Raw genomic sequence first — 26,016 nt, forward strand, 5'->3', positions numbered from 1 at the left:
TCAGTAATTGTGGCGCACGGGCTTAGTCGGTCCGCGGCATGTGGGATCTTCCCAGAACAGGGCTCGAACCCGTGTCGCCTGCATTGGCAGGTGTATTCTTAACCACTGCGCCACCAGGGAAGCCCCTGGCAAGACCCCTTAAAGGCCTCTAGGGGAAAGACCGGTCTTAAAACAATCTTTCTGATCCTTAAAGGGTTGATAACTTTTCTGAGAAATGAAAATCCTAAAAATCATGCTGACGAGATAGTGCATTTCCGACTGACTGTCGCAGACTGTCGTCCATACAGGACCACGCCGTAAAGAGGATGGAGACCGTGGCATGACTGGCCGCTACACCAGGGGACATAGGGACAGCCACCGTGGCCCTGTGGTCACTTTTGTTTTGTGGCTGGATTCACGGTCCTTAAAGGTGGGATTCTGTCATGTGCTTTGCCTTTGACATCCAGCGTGGAGCTCGCTTAGCGCTGGACTCCTCACTAGTCACCCCACCCTTTTCCAGGCTCCCAAAGAGGTTATTTTCCCTGAGGTTTGTGATATAATAAAAGATCATGCATTTGGTCTTTGTTCCCAGTCCCTGGCACAGAGCTCCTAAAACCAGGGTGATTGGAGGGTTGGAAGTTTCAGGTCCACCCACAGACCTCTGCGGAAGGAAAAGGGGCTGGAGACCGAGTTCCATCACATGGCCGATGATGAATCCATTATGCTCACATAAAACCCTCAACGGTGGGGTCCGGGGGACTCCAGGTTGGTGAACACATGGAGGTTCTGGGAGGGTGGTGCCCCAAGAGGTTAGGAAGCTGTGTGCCCCTCCCCCATACCTTGGCTTTGCAGTTATATTCTTTGTAACAAACCAGTGATTGTACGTAGGGTGCCTTCCTGCGTTTGTCATTCTCACCAATTATCAAATGTAGGGTGGGCTGTGGGAACGCTGAGTTTGTAGGAAGCGGGGTAGAAATACAGGCATCCTGGGCACCCCGTTAGCAGCTGGAGTCACCCCTCCGGGGGCAGTCTCGTGGGGCTGAGCCCTTTAACTTGTGAGAGCTGAGCTAACGCTGGGTAGTTAGTACAAAGTTGAGTTGAAGTTTTGGACACTTGGTGTTGGAGAATTGGTTGGTGTTCACCAACCTGGAGGTTCTCAAGGGTCTTTACTCCTGCCTACTCATAGCGTTGCTAAGTTCACAGCTGTTTTTTCTTATTAGTCGTGATCTCTTTAGGCAAGACTTACTGAGAGGAAATCAGTCATACGTCTTCTCTCCAAAAACCTGTGAGCCATTCTAAGCAAGTTCTCAGTTCCCGGTTTCCTAACGTCAGTAAGAAATGACTGGAAACCTTCACCTCTATCAACAGACAGTACCTTTCAAAGAAAGAAAAACACAGTTTGTTGTGCTGCCCTTTAGCTTCCAAGAACAGTGACGGTTCACCAAGGAAAGCTTTTTACTCAGCTCCACTGGGTCTCTTCCTGTCTTAGCAGAGACATGGGTTGACTCTGTCTGGGAGAGTCCTACATTTGGGGAAAGATCAAGTGACAAAAGTAGGAAGAGACCAAGCAGCAGGGTTAATATTTGGTGGACTGAAACTTGCTCTCTTCATGAGTAATCAACCATGAATAAATCGACGATTAGAACATCCGATCTGAATATGTACAGAAGTGCCTTGGGCATAAGCTATCATAAAAGTGTTATGTTCACATATTTGTGTGAATCATTTGTGGTTAATGAATAAAAGGACGTTTGGAGCACTTTGTGGGCTCCCTGCTCCAGTCACGCAAGTCGACTTGTTCCTCAAGACAGAGCTACATACACAGGGTATTTGGGGGAAATCCTACCATGTCTTTGTTCAATAAAACTGAAGTAACTAATATCTTCACTATTTTTAATAAACACAGAAAACCTCTTACTATTTTTAATAAACACAAAAAACCTATTACCTTAAAAATTTGGTTTCTCATATGTTAGTTTGAAATAAATTCCAAAATGGATTAATAACAAAAAATAAAATTATAAAAACTCTAAAGAAAAATATAGGTGAATATTTATATGACTCTTTGTTTTTGCCTTTAACAACTTGTATGTTGGTGTTTCAAGCAAAACTGAAACAGAAAGATTTCCACTCTAACATCCTGTTGTGACACGAATCAGGAAAAAAATGTGGTTTCTCTTTCCCTTTTTAGCCAAAAATTAGAAAGTTGGAATGCTCAAGTGTTACAAAACCTAGAGCGTGTACTTGGCTTGTGAGATGAGAGCTCTCCAGGCAGGGCCAGCTTCGCAAGCAGATGACCTTGTGTATTTGCAAAAGACCCCGCACTCAGAAGGACCCACCCTTGATCCGAGTTCGGCTGTCCTGTCCTGAAATTCAAACCAGGGACCTCTCAATTGCATTTTGCACCAGGCCTCATAAATTATACAGCTGGTGCTGGTGGTGGGCTCTGGAGATACAATAGTTCATTGGAATCCAGTGTAGCAAATGCTTCAGCTTCAAAGAATTAAACACACAGGGGGAGCATTTAACCCTCAGGGCTTAGTGAGGGTCAGCCAGTGATGCCAGGGGCGGAGCTGGGGAGCCTGGTGGAGGGAGAGGGGTGTGGAAAGGGAAAGGGTAGAAAGTGGAAAGTGCAGAGCCCCAGAGGAAAGACAGAGCATGGGATAGTCAGGAAACTATGACTAGTTCAGTTGGGATGGAGTCAGAGCTGTCCTCAGAGGAATGGCGAAGGATGAGGAGGATAGTGGCTAAATTAGGAAGCGCCTTGTATTGCTTTGTGGGGCTGCCATAACCAAGGACCACAGGCTGGGGCATAAACAACAGAAATTTACTTCTCACAGTTCAGGTCCGGAAGTCTGAGATCCAGGTCTCAGCAGGGTTGGTTCCTCCTGAGGCCTCTCTCCTTGGCTTGCAGACAGCTGCCTTCTCACTGTGTCCTCATGTGGCCTTTCCTCTGTGCATGTGTGCCACGGTATCTCTTCCTCTTCTTATAAGGGCACCAGTCCTATCGGATTAGGGCCCCACCCCATGACCTCATTTAACCTTAATTACCTCCTTAGAGACCCTATGTCCCAATACAGTCTCATCTGAGCTCCTGGGGGTGAGGACTTTGACATATAACTTTGGGGGGAGGACAACTCAGTTCATGACACACCTTGTTAATCTTTATCCTAAAGGCAAAGGGCAACCACCCAAGCTCATCTCAAGTCTCAGGTGTTCTACCTGGGCGCACAGCAGGACCACATGTTCTAGGCTCCCCCCTGCGGTCAGGTGTGGACGTGAGGTTGAGTCTCACTGGCAGGAGCAGTGGATGTGATGCCGTTTCCACGCACCACCCTGCACGCTCCTTATTCTGCAGCGTCCTCGGAAGGTGGGTGCTGACTGTGCCGGAATCTAGGTCTCTGAACCACCACCTGAATAACACTTCCATGACTTTACAGTGGGCGAGAGATAGTTTCTACTGTGTTTAGCTATAGAGACTGCGGGCTTAGGCTGTAGCAGCTGGAATTACCCAGATTTACTGTGGGCAAGACCTCCCTGCCAATCGGGAGAATGGGTTGAAGAAAAGGAGGATGAGAGGGGGAGGCCGCTGCAGGAGTCTGCCCGCCGAGCAAGGACGGCAGCCTGTCTGTAGCCTCAAAATCTGCAGCCGGGGTGACAGAGGGGAGAAGGTGCCCTGCCTCTGGCCTGGTAGCCAGAGGCGTGTTGCCTTGCCCTTCAGGTCACTCCAGTTGGTATCTAACGAGGAGCACCAGGCACCAGTGCCCGGGATGCAGACTTGATGGCATGAACCCCACTGCTGCTCTCGTGGATCTTACGGTCCCAGAGCTGAAAACAAGAGGGTTGGGAACCTAGGCGATGATGTCCCCTTTGCATGAACTGACACAGAAGCGCTTGTCAGGGTGTCCAAATGGAGGAGGAAGTGGGCACCTGGAGATGTGGGAGCTCAGGAGAGAGACCTGAGCTCAACGCGTCAGCTCTGGGCGGGCAGGTAGACCAGAGACGTGAAGCACGTCAGCTCGGGATGGGGCAGCTGGGAGAGGGCCAGGCCAGCCCTGTGAGCAGCAGGAGCACTGGAAGGCTGGACGGAGGATGGTGCCTGACGTGAGACCAAGCAGGAAGTGGTAGGAAGGTGCAAGGACGATCGGGAGCCCTGGGAGGAGGAAGTCACCAACAGTAGCAAATGTTGCCCAGGAATCAGGAGCCTCTTGAATCTAGGAACAAGGAGGGCGGTGGCGACCATTTGTGCAGCTCGAGCGGGCAGTGGAAAGAGACCGTGTACACAGGTGCTCTATGGACGCCTCTTGTGGCCAGGCTGCAGTCTGCAGGGAAAGGTGGGTACCGACCTCACACTTTATTCACATTAATTCCCAGATGGATCAAAGTTTTAACTTGAAAACAATTCATTAAAATATTGGAGGAAAGGAGACTTTCTAAGCATTCACAAAACCTGGAAACTATGAGACTGATACATTCAACCACGTATGAACTTTAAAAATTTTTAACATGGTGAAAACACCATGTAAAATAAAAGACAAACTAGGGACATACTGAAAACTCATTTCCTAGACAAAAGGTGAATTTCGTTCACATATAAAATGCCCCTACTCATGCACGTAACCCTAGGGAATATATGGGTGAAGGATATGAAGTCAGTTCACAGACCAGGGAATGAGAAATGGCTCTGAAAAATAAGGAAAAAATGGAAATAAACCTTACTCATGAAAAGAGAAAGGTCAATGTTTGACTGGCATTCTTGTTAAAAACTCTTATAAAAACCAAGGATAAAAGGATATTTTTAAAACCATTTATGTAGATTTTATTTCAATTTCAGTACCTTGTCACTCAGTATTACGCAAATGGTTGTATTCTGGAGATCTTGTTTAAATTATGTGCAGATTACAGAATTATATTTTCGGTTTTTAAATTTTAATTTAATTTTTAAAATTTATTTATTTTGGCTGCGTTGGGTCTTCGTTGCTGCGCACGGGCTCTCTAGTTGTGGTGAGTGGGAGCTACTCTTCGTTGCGGTGCGTGGGCTTCTCATTGAGGTAGCTTCTCTTGTTGTGGAGCGTGGGCTCTAGGTGCAAGGGCTTCACTAGTTGTGGCACGTGGGCTCAGTAGTTGTGGCTTGTGGGCTCTAGAGCGCAGGCTCAGTAGTTGTGGCGTACGGGCTTAGTTGCTCTGCAGCATGTGGGATCTTCCCAGACCAGGGCTCGTCCCCTGCATTGGCAGGCAGATTCTCAACCACTGCGCCACCAGGGAAGTCCCCAGAATTATATTTTCTTAGTTAAAAATTTAAATAAATGGACATATAGAGAGTAAAACAATGTAAGTTTTCCTCCTATACCCCCTACTCCAATCCATCCCAGAGATAACCACTGTGCAGGAACGATGTGGCCCCTTAAACTTTTTCTTACGGATTCACATATATAAATTCACATGTACACATACAGGGTTTTGTTCACAAAAATGACATCATACTATACACATTGTACTGCAAAATATATATATATATATATATTTTTTTTTTTTGCCGTATGTGGGCCTCTCACTGTTGTGGCCTCTCCCGTTGTGGAGCACAGGCTCCGGATGTGCAGGCTCAGTGGTCATGGCTCACAGGCCTAGCCACTCTGCGGCATGTGGGATCTTCCCGGACCGGGGCACGAACCTGTGTCCCCTGCATCGGCAGGCGGACTCTCAACCACTGCGCCACCAGGGAAGCCCGCAAAATACATTTTTCACTTAATTTGTTTTCATGATCTTTTTCAGGAACTGCATACACATACAGGGAAGAGCCAACTCGGACTCCATGTTGGATCTGTTTCTTTTACTTTAACCTTTGCTTCCCGTTGCTTTTGTTCACCAAAAGGATACTGTCTATACGTAATGGCCTGCCTCGGGGAACCCTGCTCCTCTGCCTGAATATTAAACCAAAGTGGTTCAAAGGACCCCTGAAACACCCCAAAGAGAGATATGAACTAATTAGGTTCACTTGGTATGTTGAATTACATGGGAAGTGTTGTCAAATAAGTCATAAATCTTCTTAGGTTATATTGTATGGCAAATGGTAGAGGTATTCTAGGGATTATACGGACTTCCTAAAATCTGATATGTCCTGGTAAAATGTTATCAGTCATAATTCTAGCTATTGTCTGAAAAGTGTTGCATGTCACAGCAGTAACCAAGTTACTTTGTCATTTGCTTTGTAACCAGATTTAAACGTGCTTCTTAAGTCTTTCGTCATTATAGACAGTTATGGTTTCACTCTGACGCCTTTGCAAAAATGTTTCCTCTTCAAGACGTTTTATAGAAGGGACCTTTGGGTAAATATAAGTTTCTGGCTTTCAGACAATAATGCTGAACTGGGTAAGAAATTGAAGAATTCTAATGGGAAAATTGATGGCTTCTTAAAGCTGTTTTTAAAAAAGGATTAGTTACATAGGACTGAGTAAACTGGTGAATATGGTTATAATTTTTATAGTTTCTATCTGAAAAATGACTGGTTTCAATCTGTTTTCCAGGTGTAAGGAGAACCTTCCCCTTAAACTAATTATAACTTAGAGGAATTTGGTAAATTATACCTTCATAAGCAGAATTGAAACATTTATCTTTTTCTCTCTACTTGGTCGATCCTGCCTGTAGCATAGGCTTGTCTCAAAGATTAAGCCATGCATGTTTAAGTACGTACGCCCAGTACAGTGAAACTGCAGACGGCACCTGTGGCGAGCGGGGAGCTACTCTTCCCCTGCCTCTGGGAATCCTGCCCCTCTGCCTGAATGTTAAACCAAAGTGCCTTTGTTCAGCGAAACATCCGGCCCCTGTCCACTTGTGAATGGCTGCAAGAAAGAAGAAATTAACACATCCCCTCCCCGAGGCTGGCCATTCCAGGGGATATTTGCAAAACGTATGGCCTTTTTACTTTACTTCCTCATCTCCTCCCCCTCTCTGTGCCATAAAAGGAACTGGCATCCAGACCGCATAAGACGGAGACACTCATTGCTGTCTTCTCAGTCTGCCAGCTTTCCGAATAAGGTCTTATTCCTTGCTTCAACACCTCATCTTGCTGTTGTGCGGCGAGCTGAGCAAGCTTGTCTCGGTGACATATAGACCAATCACATTTTTTTTTAATTTCCTGCATCATATTCCATCATATAAATGAATTACATTCTTCTCCTATGGAGAAAAAAATTAAAATTGGATTAATTCCATTTCATTGTATTCCTTTCCTCTCCTACCCTTCCTCCTTCCCCCTCCCCTTCTTTCTTCCTTTCTTTTTCTTTCCTTTTTTGCTATTAAAAAATAATGTTAACTGTATACTTAGAAATGATTAAGATAATAAATTTTATATTATGTGTGTTTTTACCACAATTAAAAATAATAACTTAAAACCCCTGTAGATCTGAATTTTTTAAATAATGCTGAAGAAAAGAACCTGGAACATATCTGAGCATGTGTGCAAATGCTTCTGTACAACAGATAATCTAAAAGTGAGAGTGCTGGCCCCAAGGGAACATTCATCTGAAATTGAAAGACTTCCAAAAAGTCTTGTTAACTTCCCTCCAAAAAGCCGAATTTATACCACACTTCTTCATAGTCTGATGGGCGCTGGGAACTACCAAGCTCTAAATTATAACAAAGGGCAGCACAAGGATTCTTACGGTGACTGCACACTCTGTCTCAGAATTCCTGGATAGTGCAAAAAAGACCAAGACAAAACAAAACAAAAAACAAATTCTAAAAACAGGAACCAGGAGTGTATGAGAAGGATGTGCTCCCTCTTAAGGTCATTTGCCTCTTGCATAACCACAGAGCAGAAAACCCAAGAGAATGTATTGAAAACTCTTAAATGACTAAGAGTTCACCAATTTGGCCATATATACAATAAATGCTGTGATATAATAAGAAATATGTATTGGTCTCTGCCCATCCCCCAGATCCCGACACAGAGCTCCTAAATCCCTTGGCACTTCCTGGGTGACAGGAGCATCACTTGTTCTAAGGAGGCCAATCCTGGTGGCTCCCGGATGGCTGCAGGGTGGGGCTGCTCTCCAGAAAGGTCCAACCATGATGAGATGCTTGAACTTTCAGTCCCATCCCCCAGGCTCCAGGGAGGGGAGGGGGGCTACAAATTAATAATCGATCACGCTCCATGAAAATTCCTAAGTGACGGCTTCTGAGAGCTCCCAGGACGCTGAACACGTGGAGGACCAGCCTGGTCTGTGCATCAACTGAGTTACCCGACAACAACTCTGGAATTTTACCTTCAGGGAAAAGTAGAGAATACAAAGCATGATGAATCAACCATGATAGGGCTTATTGGAACATCCTTGATGATTAGTCTAGAACCAAACATTCTTTTTTCAAATTTGCTGAGTTTGGATTGGTATACAGAGAAATCACACACGCGGGTGGTGAAATCGGGACATCTGCAAAGTCAGTGATGTGAACCACTTCCCGGTCACTCAAGGAAAACTCTGCTCCAGGTGGGAGAACAAGACAAACAGGAAATGAGGGATGGGCTGGAGAGACTACGTCATCTCATGTGGTCAAATGCCCCAAAGCTACGTCCAGGGCAAACATTCCACGACTCGGCACAGGCAGCCACAACGAATGGCTCGAAGGGGAAATCACCAGCCATGGACAGCGTGAGTGCATTGATGAACTTCTGGAAGCCTCCAGAAAAGATGCTGGGTCTGGAGCCAGAGAGCGAAGAGGAAGGAGGCCACCTCAATAAACCCTGAATGCTGTTGACCTAACACATGGCAATTTTAGAATTGTACTTTTTTTTCATTTTAAAGCTCAAAAATATTTTATGGAGGAAGATCCACTTATTGTTGCTCTCCATCCAAAAAATAAGTCCAATATTAAGGTAATTAGCAAAGTGTGGTGCTGGCAGCAGGTCAAGCCAGCTCGAGAGCCTTGGGAAAATCAACAGAAATCACTCACAGGTGCACTAGCGCACGCGCGCGCGCACACACACACGCACGCACGCACGCGCACACACGGCTCCTGGGAGCAGTGAAGTCCAATCCTTTCCCATCTGCAGAGGAGGACAGGGTCAGGGAGGAGGAAGGGGAGGAAACCCCAGATGAAAAACTGGTAGGTACTCTGCCTGGTCCCCACACACCACGTCTATTCTTTTGCGGTACGCGGGCCTCTCGCTGTTGTGGCCTCTCCCACCGCGGAGCACAGGCTCCGGACGCGCGGGCTCAGCGGCCATGGTTCACGGGCCCAGCCGCTCCGCGGCATGTGGGATCTTCCCGGACCGGGGTACGAACCCGCATCCCCCGCATCGGCAGGCGGGCTCTCAACCACTGCGCCACCATGGAAGCCCACCACGTCTCTTCTTGCAGACGTGAAGACTCCTCGTGAGATTTTCAGTTGTGACTCAGGCCATGGTCTCCCCATGTGCCAGCTGATACTTGAAAAATGTATGAGATGCCGAATTGTATCCAGACAGCCTGGAAACGGGTATAAAATGGGCTGTGAGGCAAACAACTTTCACCTACAGTGGCTGCTCAGTCTGGGGACGGCCCTCGGCTCCCTCTGGCCAAGCATTATCCCATAACCCATAACCCAGCTCAGAGCGCCTGCCCTTCCTGTTCTCCAGACCTCCGGTGACTCTTGGTCACTGGAAATGGGGCCGAGACAGTGTGCATTGTTTTGTTCTGTTTTTTTTGTTTTTGACTCAGAAACACGGATTTGGAAGCTTCCCTCATTCCTCCCACCCAAAGCCTCCAGAGTAGGCTGAGCATGACAGGGGAAACGAGTGCCTGGGAGACATCGGAGTGGAAAGGCGAGGAGGAAGGGGGGGTCCAGGAAAGGACAGTCGGGGTGACGGGGTACAGCCAGCGAGAACGGGGAGGCTGTGTCTGTGAAGCAGGGAGGTCGGCGGTGTTCGCGCTGGTGGGCAGGTCGTCTGAAACTGGGGGCACATCTGAAACTGAACGAGGCACGGCCATCGTCCCCCAGCCCACATTTCTCCGGCCCACCTTGGAAATGAGACCCTCTCTCACCCAACCAATGGCCTCAGGCCCCCTTCTTCCATCACACGCGTCACCACCAAGCCTTGCCTGCTGCCTCCGCGCCGCCGGTTGAGAGCCTCAGGACAGAACGGGTCCCCCACCTCTCCCCACATACACTCTGCGCAGAGGAAGGCGTCGTCCTGGCCCTCCACGCAGCTCTTAACCCGCCCACGGCCCCTGGGATCAGCTCAAAGAGCACTTGCCCAGCCTCCTGCCCCGGCCTCTGGAACCCCTGCAGCCCCTCCAAGCCACGTGTGAGCCTCCGAAAGCACTGTTTGCCCGACTCCGGTTAAGGGCGCTCACCCTTCCCTCTCCACGCAAGCATCACGGCCTCAGGCGGCGTCTGAGTCCCCACCCTGCGCGACCCTCCCAGACCCTGCGCCCCGGACGCGCGCCCCGGCCCGAGCCGCACAGCCAGCGCTCCGGTAAACAGGCCGCCCCGTCCGCTCTGCGGGAGGGGCCCCCACGCGCGCGCGGGCCCACCTGCCTCCTCTGCTCCGCGGGACCCCGACCGCCCGAGGCGCAGACCCCGCCGCTGCAGCGCCCAGGGCCGCCCACCGCCCAGGACTTCCCGGCTCCGCGGGCGGGGCGGGGCGCGGCCGGGAACTGGCGCCGCGGGCGGCCGTGCCCCGCCCGCCCCGCGCCCCGCCCAGCCCGCCCCGCGCCCCGCACCGCCGGGACGCACGGTTCCGCCGGGACGCACGGTTCCGCCGGGACCCCGACCGCTGGGACGGGGACGGGGACAGGGACGGCGGCAGAGGCAGGCGAGGTTCTGAAAGGGAAAGCGCGGCTGCCGGTGGCTCTGTGTCCAGTGAGAAGGGACACCAGGGGCGCGTGCAGAGGGGCGAAGAGGACCCGGACCCCTGGGTTCTTACACTTGCATGAAGCGGACACAGGTGCAGAGGCGCGCTTCTGCTGTAGGTGCGGAGGGCCTGGGGCTCTTTGTAGCGGGGCCGATTCAGCCAGGACGGAGGACTCCTGTCCTCCAGGGCCCGCCGCTCATCAGCGGACCCGAGCCCACTTACAGAGGCCAGCGTCCCTGGGGTCCGAGCCCTTGCCCACCGCCGGGCTTGGGCTGTGGTGCTGGCTTGTAAGCCGAGTGGCAGAACAGATAGGTAGTCAGAGGGGCTCCGCCGGGGCCTCCGAGGGGGGCAGGCTTCCAGCGGGTCTCAGTGGTTCAGGGTCATCAGGGCCCACACTCCTCCCATGCCTCCTGTGTCAGCCTCACCCCAGGCCGGCGGCCAGAGGCCCCAGCCACCAGAAGCATGTTGACAGGATGATATCTTTCTTTCTTTCTTTCTTTCTGTTAAAAGTGAAATTTATTACAATACTGTAAGTACAAGTGTTATTTTAAAAGCTGGTGAAAATTATCAAGTGTCTATATAATTTTTCTAATATAAATATTGGAAATAACAACTTGAACAGTTCTATACGTATGTAGTACATTGAAAACATAAAATCATGCACAAGGCTAAAATATCGCTTTGCATATTATCCTTTTAGGTATCACTCCTGTCTTCTGATTCCAGCATCATTCCAGAATATGAAGGGGTTACAAACTTCAGGGTTTCAGTGTTTTGAATGTATGTCAGTTATCACACATTAACAATGCTTTAAGATCATTGCTTATGTTCTAATCACGTGGTTCTAGTTCCCGCCTTTCCCTTTCTCCATCTCCATAAGGTCTTGGACAAAAAGTTGAGCTAGAAAACCTGTGATTACAGGACCCAGCATGACATGAATTCCCAATGATTCATTTAAAAGTGGCATAAAGTGTTATATATTTTAAAAGTCCTACAGGACATGAAAGACAATAAATACATCACATGTAAATAAGATTAAGCAGCTCACCCTCTGCTTACTTACTTGGCTCCGTGTCTCTACAGAAAGGAGAAGCCGAGCCGTGAAGAAGATGGGGCAAATCAGAACTGCTGGGAGTGTGTGTGTTTTGGGGGGGCTGGTGAGCAGCATAGGGAAGGAACTGGGGAGAAATGTCAGATTATGAAAGGAAATGAAACAGCATTACTCATCCATTCTTCCCCATCCTGCTAAAGCAGGGGCCGGTTCCAGCCCAGCCCCCCTCCCATGCCTCCCAGTGGGGGACCCGTCCCCCCAGCACTGTAAAGGCAGCCACTGCCTTTCAGACAATATGAAGCCGTAGCTGTTCCCTGCTGAGAACACTTCGCAAATTTGAGGAACAGCCCATAAAGTATAGGTGTGGGCATTTCACAAATTCCAAGGACAGTCTGAAGCCGGCCTCAATGCGAGGGGCAGGGGAAGCAGTTTTTCCAAGCAGCTAACGCCCGGAGAGGCTCAGGGCTTCAACCAAGGGGAAGACAATGCTGCTTCCTTCCTGACAGCGCTTCCCAGACTTTGATGTGCCTGTGATTCACCTGGCGTCTCATCAAAGTGTATTAGATTGAGGGTGAGGCCCAGACCCTGCATTTGTCATAAGCTCCTACGGACCACTGAGGCGCTCCAAGGACGCCCCAAAACGGCGGGCACAGCCTGGGAAGGGAGCCTTCCCAGGGTATGTGGGGAGGGCAGGACCACTCAGGGGTGCCCCAGATGCTGCAAGACAGACACAACCTTTTCAGCCACACCCGTCACACCTCTGACGTCTCGGCTGCTCCCAGCAGCTGCGGGATGCTCAGCACGAACGTTCAGAAAGCACTGAGCACACACTTTTTTGGCCATTTCAATTGCTGCACTCATTGGATCCCTGATTTCAATTAAGGCAAGGTCGGCAGAGGGGAAGGTGTGTGGATAGCAAGGGTACCTCTTTCTGGAGAAGAGAACCTGCCGCAGAGCGAAATGCTGCTGGTTTCGCGGCACCTGATGGAGGGAGGGAAGCCGAGCACCAGGTGCTGAGCGCTGCCTCCCTCGCTGGCCTCCACTGAGCGCTGTGCGCAACCTTGGGTGACGCTCCCTAGTGAACATTCCAGGAAAGTCGGCCTTGGCCTTCTCAAACACACTAGTCATTCTTGAACTGCAGAGGAAAGACTCCAAGGCACAGCTCTCCTCCAGCTTTAATCTGGGAAGGAAAACTTGAACTTTAGGTGAGCCTACACACGCACGTATTACCCTCACCCCACTCCTCATGCCCGTGCCCCAGAGCGCTTGGGCACTGAGTTCTGGTTCAAGAAAATCCACAGACTTCTTTTGCTTTGTATAAATACACCAAGACTCTGCCCCAATTCTGGAGTTTTCCCTGCCCTATGGACACAGGAGTAAAACAGCTAGGAAACACCCGAGACAAGCAGAGATTTTAAAAAGAACGATTTGCCCTAAACTCATTTTAAATGTTTTTTAATTTCAAGTGTTCTCATAGCCAATTGCTGTATTTATATTCGTGTCATACGCATTACTGTGAGTCAGAGGATGGTCTGATAGAGGACAGACGAAGGTCTCTGACTGAGGAAGAGAAGGGCCTCGGGGATCCCCGCAACAGGAAGGACGGGGTGCAGCTTCTGCCATCCCTGTTTGCCCACACACACCAACTAACAGCCTGCCCGCGAGTTAGCGTCCAGCCGTCTGAGCCCTGCCTTGTTCTACGCGTCCACGAGGAAGGAAGAAAGGAGAGAGGGGGCTTCTTCTTGCATTTCGAGGCTCCTTCCCTGCCACTGTGCTCTCCCCCGTTCCCTCCTTGAGGCACCCCCCTCCCCTGCCCCCCAGACCTCCCAGGCCATTCCCAGAGGACTTTCCTTCTGGGCGTCTCCTGCCACCTGGAGTCCAGGTGAGCGCTTCTCCCAGTGACAACTGCTTGGACACTAGCTCTAGTCCCAGCCTCTCCTAAACAGCAGATCTCATCCGTGCTCCCATAAGGGAAGTGCCTCTGATCCCAGGAGGAGGGTCAGGGAAATCGGCAGGCCCGCTGCAGCGTCCTGTGCAGCGATGAGCTGGACCTGGCTCCTGCAGGCGAGCTGTTAAACATGTGGTAACCTCAAGTCAGCCGCGGTGAGCTCATTTACACCCGGAACCAGCAAACATGAATCGGGCATCCTCCCCGGCCCACACCCTACCTGCTCCGGTTTTGCAGAGCCAGTTTGCCCTGGAGCCTGCAGCCCCTCCTGCAAGCTTCCTCTCTCCTTCTCAGCTCTCTGCCTTTTCTCTCCTCTAACACAGAAGCGGGCAGCCTCTGTGCGCCAAGACCCGAGGAACCTTCCCTCCCATACAGATACTATCCCCAGGGATAGAAGATGGATTTAACCAAGGACAAAAAAACAGAACTCTCAATATGAAAACGCTTTTCGTTTCTTCTCCCTCTCCTCCCAATAAAAGATACATAGGGGCTGTGAAGTCCTTTCAGCGATAGATTAACAGTGGAGAGATTTTGAAATGCTATTTATTTTTCCCGTCAAAATCTTCCCCGTCTTATTATTTTAAGAAAGTACGATTGTATCTGAAAAGTATTTCCCTATCCGGTTGAATGTTAAGGATCCTGCCAGATAAGGGAAAAACAAGGCCCCCCCAAAGGAAGCATTTTTCGGGAATTTTCCAGCACCGTCCAGAAGGGAGGAGGTTTACGTGTTTCTCGAAGTACCTGTTTCATGATCTGACAGGCCCAAGAGAGATAACAATTGTGTTGCTGGCCTGAAAATCTGGCAAGCGCCCACGAACAGGCCTCGGTAACTGGGTCACAGCAGCAGCCGCCGGGAGACCACAGCCAAGGTCAGTCCCTCTTTCCCTTGTAATGTCCAGTGAGGCTGACACGTCGCACTGGCAGCCTTTCCTGTGTCCTTTACAGGTACTGTTAGCAAATCACAGCTCCGCAGGCACTCAGACAGGATTTCTCAGCAGCCTGCGAAGCACACACACTGACTCTGGCCCTATTCTGCAAAGGCTCCGTAACGTTGAAGACCTCTTTGCCCCTCTTAACATGTTTCTTCCAGGAGTGCTTCCCCAAGTCGGGCTGCGTCCTGTCATAATGAAGACTCGTTAACTCAGCGAGCAGAGGAGTCTCAGCCCCTCCCATGTGCCGGGCGCTGGCTGGGTCCCAGCTGAGCACGTGACCTGTGACCTGAGGTGGCTCACAGTCTGTTGAGACACACGCTCAGAGGTACTTTCTAGATGTTATGAGAAAACAGATGGTGGCAGCCACACCCAAATACCCCCCGTGAAAATCCCCATCAGACACTTAACTCCAGAGGGACTTTCTGGAGAATCTTCTGTCTTCCGCACGAGATGACCAGCCTGAGGACAGCCTAACTCTCCTTGACTCGTTTTTGTGTCCACAGCATCAACCACAGTGTCCGAAAGGTATTTGTTAAATGACTGAGAGGACTCAGGGGGGATGTGATCATCAAATAACGCTGTAGCTCTTCAGTCGGAAAGAGAGCTCTTCCCGGTAACTGAAGAGCACAGGGAGCAAGGAAGCTCCTCTGCGAACGGCCTGGAGGTTTCGGGGGGATGCCTCTCAGGGAGGGGCTTGGGGAGAGCACAGGGGCAGGGAAGGAGCCTCGACATGTAAGTTGGGCCAAATCAGGAAGGGTACCCAACACACTGAAACCGAGAGAGAAGTGCCCCGCGATTCCTTGGTTTCCGATGTAAAGTGCGTGGCGGTCAGCTCCCGTCCTCTGCGCATCTCGTGCTTTCAAATCGTTTAGCTTCCATAGAGGAAACAGGAGGTGGAGGGAAGGAGGAGCCATGTGACCAAGAAGGTGGCAGGAGGCTCCCTGCGTCCCAATATTCCCCAACGTTGAAAGAAAGATCAGGCTGGTGTTCAAAAATGAACATCAATTAACCAGGAGATTCCTGGAATCACCAGCGCTTGTCCAGGAAGACCCAGCCAACCAAAGGGCCCAGCATCACCCCAGTGAGAGCAAGCCCAGAGCAGGTGACCTCCACGGGATGGTACCAAGAGCCGTGATGAAGGGTGTGTCTGAGTCCCGCAGAGGAATGCTTGGCAGTGCTGACCAGTCAGAGGGCCGGGAGGCCCCCGTCGGCTCGCTGATCTCACAGCAGCACCACCCCGTGTATTCCACGGCCAAAATGTGGTGACTTCAAGTATTGCCTTATGGAGGGGTTTCTCTGGACTAAGGAATTTCACAGAAGCTATGCAGACTTAAAGCTTCAGTTTCATGAAGAGATTTTTATTTAGAAAGACTATTCTGTCAGAGTATGGATTTATGAGACACAGGAGAGGACCAGACTGGACCTGGAGAGACCAGTTAAGAAGCAGTTAAAATGGTAGTGGAGAAGGTACAGTGAGACCCTGAATCCAGGCAGTAGCAGTGCAGCTCAGAAGGGGGCACATTTAAGACATCTCGGCGGGGAACCTGCCCAACAACTGAGGTAAGATTGGGGGGGATCCAGGGTGGTCCTTCTACAGCACGGTGGGTGACAGGGAGTCAAGGGGGAGATGCAGGTTTGGGTGCAGGAGGATGGACATATTGGGATTGATACCAGGGAGACAGAAACAATAAAAAAAAAAAAAGAGAGAAGACATAGTTGAGAAACAATATTAAAATTCAAAATTGTAGTTGCAGATGTGTATCTCTAAGTACATGTTTAAGGCAGTAGAGTATTACTTCATTCTCTTCTCTTCCTTTGTTTTCCTTTTCAGGAATGTGTGAACACTACTTCCCGACAGCAACTCCACATACTTGCTTCACAGAGCCAGTCAGCAGTTCTAAGAAAACGCTGCGTGTTGCGTTTGTTAACTTCATTGAGAAATGATGGGGACCTTGGTGACCGTCTCCACCTTTGTTAACAGAAAATACCACCACCAGCTTTGAGCATCGCCCACTAATCCCCCAAAGAGCAACCTCCAAACAGATCTCCGTGCTGAAGACTTGGTGGGTTCCTACGTGAAAAGGGGGTTGATTTAATTGTCCAGCTCAGCCTTTCTCAACAGCAGCACTATTGATAGTTGGGGTCAGATGACCCTTCCTTGAAGGGGCTGCCCTGTGCACTGTAGGACAGAGGAAGGAGACAGATGGGCCCCAAGCTAGGCATTTACCACTGGCCTCCCGTTTACATTTCATGGGGCAGGAAAAAGTGGGCTTCAGGCCAGACACAACTAGCCATCTGTTTGCATCTCCTGAGACAGGAGATAGATGGGCTCCAGCTTAGACATTTACAATCAGCCTCCTGTTTGCTCTCCAAAATGGAAGTAACAACAGAAACAGGGTAAGTAGCCAGGCTCTGTCTCCTGTGGACGCCTGAAGATAGCAGTCGTGGCAGGAGCAGAGAGGGGCTAACCCTTGTTTGAGTAATAGATCAACAGGTCACATAATTCCCATCCTTGGGGCAAGGGAGACACTGCACATGCGCAGAAAGGCTCCTTGGGGGTCAAAAAGGAGGGGGCACCACCCCAGAATAGGTGATGCTAAGGCCGTCCCATAGGCCTCTGGGCTGAAATCCCATCTTGGAAAAAAGTTGGGCACACATGCTGGGGAGGGTCCCAGGGCAGGGCAGGTGTGGAAAAAGAAACCAGGTAATTTGCCAAAGGTGAACAGAGACCCAGAAGGACCGCCCTATATGAATGACTTCACCGCCTCTTTACTGGGGTCCTCGTCGCTAGGGGGGACGCCCACACCCTTCCTCTCCCCGTGTGCATCTCTGCCCTGCTTCTGTCTTAACTAAACAAACTGTTTCTCTGTGTGCTCTCCCACCTGTTGTTGTGCTATGTCTTTAATAATAAACTCTGTACCTGTTTTTGCAGTTTTTGCCTCCGTGAGAAATGCCTTTTTCACTTGGGGCAAGAGCCAGGGGGTCTGGTGGCTGGGATTCCTAGTTTCCATCCAGGCTCCCCAGGTTCAATTCCTGGGCAGGGAATCAAGGTCTCGCTTCACGCCGCCACTCACTGCTGCCTCTGCGAGACCAGGCCAGTTAGCATCCGCCCACTAGATACCAGTTACACTTCCCTGAATTATGACAACCAAAAATGACTCCGGAGATCGCCACTTGCCTTCAAGGGGGGAGAGTGGCCCCCAGCTGAGACCCAGTGTAGCAGACTTATTCAGGCCAGGAGAGCTTGATAGCAGGAGACAGAGAGAGAGAGAGAAAAAACAAGCCTTTGGGATTGAATCTACCACGGCCCAGGGAATACAGGAGAGAGCATGAATAAAAATGAAAATGTTTCACCAGCAATTTTACAGAAGTTCTCCAGACCCGACTGTGAGTATGTGTCAAGTCAGAACGAGAATTTAGGTTGTTCCTGGATCCCACCCTCCGTGATCCCACACCAGCCCAGAGACTACGTGCTCCAGCGAGCTGGAAGGAAGCCCGACCGGGATCCACGGATGCAATTCAGGGGAGAGTGCACCCCCCCCATATTATTGTTATTATTAATTATATTCCATATTAATTATATATATCATATCGATCATATATTAATTATATTAACGTTGTACAGATGGCAATGTTCCAGGACACTTTCACCAGATCGTCAAAGAAACCTGAAACAGGAAGACGCTAAGGACCACTTCCCTAAAGTAGGATCCACTACTTCCTTTGTCCATAAGGTCACATAACCCTTCAGAGCAATGAGATGTATTCCCCCTAAATAATTCCAGAAGACGCAAGGTCCCGTTTGTGTTGTGTTCTTCTTTCACTATTGCACAATCACACACAAAAAATGACCCAGTTTTCAAAAAGTTCACTTGGACAGCTGCATTTCAGTTTTAAGCACACTTTTAGCCAAAGTTTAAAATAAAACAAGGTTGAAATCCTTGGCCTTTTTGTGAAACAGAATTGTACTCTTACCTTCCTTATCAGAGATGCAATTTTGCTATATAATACATTGAGGTTCTGGTCCAGAGAAAGTAACTTGTGACTTGATTTCTCCCGTGACACTGGGAAATGCCCTGTCCTCCACAGCTCAGTTTTCCACCCAAGGCTGCCCTTTCTTCATCACCACGGTGCCCCTCCTGCCACCTGCAGGCCCCACTGGCTTTCATGAGCTGGTGTGAAAGTGTGAAAAGATCAGCCCTATGGAATCACAGGAGAAAACATACCTGGTTCTTCCTGTGTGATGGGTACACACCTCTGGGCCATCTGGGCAGACTTGTCTCCGTTTGTTCCCAGGAAGACCACGGCCAGGGCGGAGGAGAGACTCAGGGGCAGGGAAAACAGGTTTCCTGAGTTGTCCTCTCTACCCAGCATTCTTCAGAAACTGACGGCACTCGCCCGCCACACAGGCACGTCAGTGACCCTGAGGACCAGCAGGAAAGGTCTGGAGCCATGCTCTGCTGTGGTCACCTGGCCATCAGTACCCCTGCCAGTGGATGCGGGGCGTGGCCAGCAGAATAAGGGCCCCTCAAAGATGTCCCCATCCTGACCCCCTAAACCTGTGACTGGGTCACCTTACGTGGCAAGAGGGGCTTTGCGGATGTGGTCAAGGATCTGGAGAGCGGGAGATGGTCCTGCACTGTCTGGGGGGCTTGATACAGTCACGGAGTCCTCATGAGAGAGAAGCGGGAGTGTCAGAGGCAGAGAAGAAGTGAGGACAGAAGGAAAGGTCAGAGTGACGTGAGTAAATCAGGCAGCCTCTAAAAGCCAGAGAAGGCAAGGAAACGGGTTCTCGTCCCCTGGAGCCCCCAGAAGGAGGCTGCTCTGACTGTCTGAGCTCCAGGATTGTAAGATAATACACTTCGGTGGTTTTCAGCCAGGAAGTTTGCAGTAATTTGTTACAGGAAACTAATATACCTGTTCATTCACAAGCAGCCAATCCTAGCTGCCTGGGCTCATGACTGGTGACCCTGGGCAACAGGACACCTGTGGACTGGAGACCCCCTTCCCTTTACAGCACTCCTCTGTGCCGGCGCCGTACATGCTCATCTCTTGGACCCCTATAAGCACACACTGGGGGCGGTGCAGGGGTGACCCTGCTTTAGCTACGGGGAGATGTCAGTAATGAACTTGCCATGTGATTCCAGAGCCCACACCATGACATAAAACCCGCGAGTGGCTGGCTCGCCTTCACTTTGGTGTCTGGGTTATCATTACCAACAGTGTTCTACAAATAAAGAATATCGCTCTCTGCAAATAAAAACTACATTTTGATCCCCATGTCATCAGCTGGGCAGATTTCACCAAACCTGGAGGGTAGGTTTGAGCCAGTCCAACGTAAAATGGGGCTACAAGGAAAAGATAAACCTTACTTTGAATCTGGGGGACCCCGTAGAGACATACGTTTTTTGCTCGAGGGGCTGCAACTGGGCTGAGTGGCCTCCGGGGGCGCCTGGCAGGGATGACAAAAGCCAAGCTCGAATCTGCAACCCTGGGGAGGGCGCTTCCTCTAGAGGTGCTGATCGGGGTCCGGCCGCCAGCACTCTCCTGGCAGCTCTGATGCATGCGCCCAGGTAAGAAGCAAAGGACCCATCTGTATGAACCCTGGAGAATAGGAAAAGGGGAGAAGGTGCCCCGAAAGAAGCTTTGTTACTAACTCAAAAGTTATTACAGTTTACTCTTGGTTATTATAAGCTTAGCAAATTACTATAAGTCCAACACTAATGTTTATTTCCATTAACCTTACTTAATAAGAGTAAGGTGTTTTTTTGACTGGGCTACAACTCGATAAAATATTGAATTTCATCAATGCCCTCCTGTTTCCGTGAGTCACCTTGCTTTTGAGGGCGTTTTGGGAAATGAAGAGACAAATCACCCATAATCCCATAAACCTACAAGCTGCTTTTCTCTATTATTTTATCCTTTTTTATATGCAGAGACGTATTTTTAGCTCATAGTTTTAAAGCCAGGTAAGAAATACATGTTCCAGCTTGGGGATTTAGAAGATAAGCAAAACAAAGTTACTGGAAACTTCACCCAGAGACAAGGATCATCATACACAGATTCATTTATTTTTTATTTTTTTAGATTGTGGTAAAATACACATAACAAAATTTATCACCTTAACCATTGAAAGTACACAGTTTGAGACACTGTAGCATTAAGTACATTCCCAGTGTTGTGCAACCATCACCTCCAACCTCTCCAGAAGTCTTTCCATCCTGCAAAACTTACAATCTGTCCTCATTAAAAACTAACTCCCGGGACTTCCCTGGTGGCGCAGTGGTTGAGAGTCCGCCTGCCAATGCAGGGGACACGGGTTCGTGCCCCGGTCCGGGAAGATCCCACATGCCGCGGAGCAGCTAAGCCCACATGCCACAACTACTGAGCCTATGCTCTAGAGCCCACATGCCACAACTACTGAGCCCACGTGCCACAACTACTGAAGTCCACGCGCCTAGAGCCCGTGCTCTGCAGCAAGAGAAGCCACTGCAATGAGAAGCCCGCGCACCGCAACGAAGAGTAGCCCCCGCTCGCCGCAACTAGAGAAAGCCTGCACGCAGCACCCAGGACCCAATGCAGCCAAAAATAAATAAATAAATTTATTTAAAAAAAAAAAAACTTACTCCCCATTTCCCTTTCCCCAGCCCCTGGAAACCAGCCTCGACTTTCCGTCTCTGGATTTGACTACTCTACATACTAACATAGGTGGAATCACACAGTGTTTGTCCTTTGTGACCGGCTTAGTTCACTGAGCATCATGTCCTCAAGGTTCATCCACGTTACAGCCGGTGTCAGATTCACCTTCCTTTTCTTAAGGCTGAATGAGTTTCCATTGTATGTGTAGACTCCATTTTGTTTACCCATTCATCGTTTGAAGGACACATGGGTTGCTTCCACCTCTTGGCTCTTGCAACTAATGCTGCTATGAACACGGGTGCACAGATATCTCTTTTACTTTTTTTTTTTTTTTGTGGTACGCGGGCCTCTCACTGTTGTGGCCCCTCTCGTTGCAGAGCACAGGCTCCGGACGCGCAGGCTCAGCGGCCATGGCTCACGGGACCAGCCACTCTGCGGCATGTGGGATCTTCCCGGACCGGGGCAGAAACCCACGTCCCCTGCATCGGCAGGCGGATTCTCAACCACTGCATCACCAGGGAAGCCCCAGATATCTCTTTAAGACCCTGCTTTTAATTCTTCTGGGAACATACCCAGAAGTGGAATTGTGGCTCACATGGTACTTCTGTGTTTAATTTTTTGAGGAACTGTTGTACTATTATAGATTCGTTTTCATAAGCAGATGGATCGTCCTCTGATCTTTCTTCTAGTTTCCCCGTGGACAGCAAGGCGCTTGGCACTGCAGTTTTGGAACTGCTCCTTTAAGCCTGGGGAGGGCCTTCTGCATCTCTGGGGGCAGCATGGGAGGAGAGCAGAGCTGGACAGGTACGACTGGGGGCTGGGGCACAACTGTTTCAACCAGAGCATCTCCGCTGTTCAATGTTTTATTTTAAGCTTCCTCCTAAAATAGTTTGAGAGGGAGTGTCTCACATTAGAAAAATAAAGTGTAAAGGCCACTCTCTAAATATATAACAGCAGCCCAACCCAGTGCAAATTGTTTTAAGCTTTACAAAAGTGTGTGTAAATGTCAACCAAGAGAGCACAATGGCGGCACTGTTTGCACGGCTGCGCCGGCCAGTAATCGGTCAGCTCCTCGGTGCCCTCGGGTCACTAAGCCTCTCTGGAGCCCCTGGCTGCTCGGGGTGAGCGGGGCCTGTACGGGGTTGGGGAGAGGGTGTTGCAGCAACTGGAAGGCTGGCCTGAGGGCCCTGGGAACTCCCACCTCACCTTACACTGGAAGATACTTCAGGAAATAAAGGGCTGGGGCCAGAGAGGCAGAGTCAGACTGGAAGCACTGGGCCCACCAGCTGTGTGACAGCAACTAAAGAGACCCAAAGAGGGAGAGGATTCAGCAAAGTAGAGACGACAGAGACACAAACAGAACGTGCGTCGACCTACCTGAGCGTGAGCGCCTCGCCACCTGGATGAGGCAGGCACAGACCTGGGCCGGTGTGTGCGTGCATGTGCCCGTGTGTGTGCATATGTGCGCGTACACGTGAGATCGTCCTGTCCAACAGGTAAGGGGCTGAGCTGCAGGATCCCGTCCATCTCAGCTTCACGTTTTAACTGCTGTCAGTCCCTCGCGGTTGCCCACGTCTGGTCTCTCCTTGCCTTGCAGTTCTCCCAGGGTTACTTGAGATGCTGCCTCCCGGGCTTCAGTCCTAAACATTTCCGCCCAATAAAACATAACTCTCGACTTTTAGGTTGTGCGTATTTTTTCAGTTGACACACTTACCTGTGGAATCTAAAAAAGGACACAAACTTAGTTACAAAAGAGAAACAGACTCACAGACGTAGAATACAAACTTATGGGGAAGTTTGAATAAAGAGCACACGCAGAACTCTCCTTATATGTTTAAGGGGAAGAAAATGAAAGCTAGATGCCATAGGTCCTGACCTGGAGCTCAGACCCCCGGTGGGGCCAGGTAGGTGAGTACAAGCTGCCAGGGAGCCAGCACTCTGCGTCTTCTGGCCTGGGGTGGCCAGAAGGGAGTGTGCATGGTTTCCTGCAAGAGATGTGCTGACACCAACGCGGCCCTTTGATCTGCCACCTGGAAGGCCAGGCAGAGTTTAAACCAAGTTGGAGGTGAGCACTTTGGAGTTTTAGGAAGAGCAGCTGGGAGCCTGTCTGCAGACCAGTGCTGGAGCCTAGGGACCGCGGGCTGCAGGAAGAAGGTGCAAATAAAGAACAGGGAGCTTGCTCCCCACCAAGTCTACAAGGGTTAAATCGTCAGACACTGCACCCCTGGCCGACCCACCACCGTGCACCCTGAGAGGGGCTCAGGGGGAAAGCGGGGTGGGCACTCTGTGCTTTGGAAAACTGGCCCCCTAGATACACACATACCTCAGGAAGAATTGTAATGACCCCAGATTCCTGCATCTTCCCACACAGAGAAAAGCACTAAAATCATTAGCTCGAAATATCTGTTCTTCGTGACTTTCACCAAGATGTGTGCTTGCTGCATGCATTCCCTGTAGCCAAAAATTGTTTAGAAAACATCTCTTCCCCTCCCTCTTCACAAAAATTCCCTCTAAGCTTCTGAGAGGCAGTCTCCCAAGCTACAGTCCTCAGCAAGGTCCCTGAATGGAACTAAACACTAATAACAGATTATCGGAAAGAGAAAGTAAGAAAACAGTCCCATTTACAATTGCATCAAAAAGAATAAAATACCTAGGAATAAATGTCACCAAAGAGGTGAAAGACCTGTCCACTGAAAACTATAACTGATGAAAGAAACTGAAGAAGACACATAAATGAAAACACATTCCATGCTCATGGATTGGAAGAATTAATATGGTTAAAATGTCCACACTACACACAACAATCTAGAGATTCAATGCAATCCCCGTCAAAATCCCAATGGCACTTTTTCCCAGAAAAAGAACAAACAATCCCAAATTTGTATGGAACCACGAAAGACACTGAATAGCCAAACAAATCCTGAGGAAGAACAGAGCCGGAGTCATCACACTTTCTGATTTCAAGCTATATTACAAAGCTGTGGTAATCAAAACTGTGTAACATTGGCATAAAAGCAGACACATAGATCAATGGACAGAATAGAGAGCCCAGGAATAAACCCACAGATATATGGTTCCCTTACAACAAAGGAGCCAAGAATATACAATAGGGAAAGGATAGTCTCTTTAATAAATGGTGTTGGGGAAACTGGACCACTACCTTACACCATACCCAGAAATTAACTTAAAATGGATTAAAGCCTTGAACCTAAGACCTGAAATTATAAAACTCCTAGAAGAAAACATAGGTGGTAAGCTCCTTGACATTGGTCTTGGCAATGATTTTTTGGAACTGACACCAAAAGCAAAGGCAACAAAAGCCAAAAATAAACAAGTGGGACTACATCAAACTAAAAAGTTTCCATACAGCAAAAGAAACCACCAGAAAAATGAAAAGACAACCTATGGAATGGAAGAAAAATATTTGAAAATCACATATTTCATAAGGGGTTAATATTCAAAATGTATGAAGAACTTACACAACTCAACTGCAAAAAAAATAATAATACAAACAGTCTGATTAAAAAATGGGCAGAGGATCTCAATAGACATTTTTCCAAAGAAGACACACAGATGGTCAATAGGTACCTGGAAAGGTGCTCAGCATTACGGATCATCAGGGAACGCAAATCAAAACCACAGTGAGATAGCACCCCACATCTTTAGAATGGCTATTATCAAAAAGACAAGAAATAACAAGTATTAGCTAGGCTATAGGGAAAGGGGAATCATTGAGCACTGTTGGTGGGAATGTAAGTTGGTGCAGCCACTATAGAAAACAGTATGGAGGTTCCTCAAAAAAATTAAAAATAGAACTACCATATGACCCAGCAATTCCACTTCTGGGTATTTATCTGAAGGAAAGGAAATTACTGCCAAAAAGATACCTGCACCCCTATCTTCACTGCAGCATTTTTTATAATAGCCAAGACATGGAAACAAGATGGATGAATGGATAAAGAAAATGTGGTACATATACAATAGAATATTACTTAGCCGTGAAAAGAAGGAAATCCCACTTTTTCTAACAAGACAGGCTTTGAGAGCATTATGCTAAGTGAAGTAAATTAGACAGAGAAAGACAAATACTGTGTGACCTCACTTACGTGTGGAATCTAAAATAACAAAAACAAAGAAAGAACACCAAGCTCCTGGATACACAGATTGGCGGTTACCGGAAGTGGGGAAGGGGTGCAGCAAAGTGGGTGGATGGGGTTTAAAAGTACATCTCTCAATGGCCATCATCGAAGTCTATAAGGAATAAACGCTGGAGAGGGTGTGGAGAAAGGGAACCCTCCTGCCCTGTTGGTGGGAGTGTAAATTGGTGCAGCCACTATGGAGAACAGTGTGAAGTTTCCTCAAAAAGTTGTTTAATTTTTTTTGCAGCTTTTCTACTCACCCGGGACCCAAGAGGATTTTGGCTCAGTGCTCGCGATGGTCCCAACGGCCTGATGCTCAGTCCTGTCACTGTGGACAGGCCTTTTGAAACCCCAGTGAGGGAGTCCAGCTGGGCACAGACCCCAGAGCCCTCTGCAGGGGCACCCAAACCCCAGCTCCTGTGCCCGCCCTTCCCGGGACTCCCCAACCCCTCCCTGTTCCCCATCCCCACCTGGCAGGGATGCCCTAGGCAAGTCCT

At 49.2% G+C, this 26,016-nt stretch overlaps 1 long non-coding RNA gene across 6 annotated transcripts; it reads right to left on the bottom strand.

Annotated features, from left to right (window-relative positions):
• Window positions 1–4,772: 4,772 nt before the first annotated feature.
• LOC109551504 (uncharacterized) lies at window positions 4,773–14,682 on the bottom strand. Of its 6 annotated transcripts, none has more exons than XR_012334276.1 (5): window positions 14,551–14,682; window positions 12,787–13,041; window positions 11,874–11,988; window positions 10,883–11,310; window positions 4,773–10,779 (listed from the first exon to the last, which is right to left on the bottom strand). It is a non-coding gene; the product is annotated as an uncharacterized lncRNA (long non-coding RNA). The 6 variants fall into 6 exon arrangements; XR_012334275.1 differs by having other exon boundaries at window positions 12,787–13,930; window positions 14,551–14,667; XR_012334279.1 differs by lacking the exon at window positions 14,551–14,682 and having other exon boundaries at window positions 4,773–8,456; window positions 10,491–10,779; window positions 12,787–13,634.
• Between the last annotated feature and the right edge of the window lie 11,334 nt (window positions 14,683–26,016).

This window comes from Tursiops truncatus, chromosome 10 (genome assembly GCF_011762595.2).
Source record: "Tursiops truncatus isolate mTurTru1 chromosome 10, mTurTru1.mat.Y, whole genome shotgun sequence".
NCBI classification, from domain to species: Eukaryota; Metazoa; Chordata; class Mammalia; order Artiodactyla; family Delphinidae; genus Tursiops; species Tursiops truncatus.